Source organism: Bactrocera latifrons, unplaced genomic scaffold, assembly GCF_001853355.1.
Source record: "Bactrocera latifrons isolate USDA-ARS-PBARC rearing strain unplaced genomic scaffold, ASM185335v1 scaffold_569, whole genome shotgun sequence".
Taxonomy (NCBI): Eukaryota; Metazoa; Arthropoda; class Insecta; order Diptera; family Tephritidae; genus Bactrocera; species Bactrocera latifrons.
The window spans coordinates 6085-6764 of NW_017537233.1; positions in this window are offsets into that span (position 1 = coordinate 6085).

Sequence of the window (680 nt, forward strand, 5' to 3'; positions counted from 1 at the left end):
TTTATTAAAGAAGAGATAATTTTAAAGAAGATCTCGGGTATCAAAAGCACTTCGTCTTGCGCTAGCGCTTGATAATATCGTACTCTGAAGTAATGGCGCTACAAATTGTCTCCACTGCCCTTCAATTAGAATGCCACTTTCATTTACGTGGTCAACGAAGTTTTTGGGACAATAGAATTCGGCGTTACGGAACTTTACAAAATTATGTAAAATTAATGCAGCTCTAACTATGGTATTGGCATTTTCGGGAAACATATCCAAAGAATTATTGAGAACTCACCATCTAGCCACTAAAATTCCAAATGTATTTTCAATCGTAACCCGCGCTCTGGATAAACATTTATTGAAGTGGTCTTTGTTTGCTTCCAAACACTTTCCCGGATATGGCGTCATCAAATGTTTTGTCAACGGAAAAGCAGCATTTCCCACATAAAAAAATGGGAATTTTATCGCACTACGTGGAAGACTTTCTGCTTCTGGTAGGTTCATTGTTCCGTTTAATATTCTATTTCCAAAACCACTGATTTTTAACACTCCDCCATCACTTTGGCTTCCGTAAGCTCCAATGTCTACTGCGGTGAATGTGTATTTGCTATCACAAACGGCTAACAACACAATACTAAAATATTGCTTATAATTAAAATACAGTGATCCGGATTTTCGCGGACACTTGATTTGGA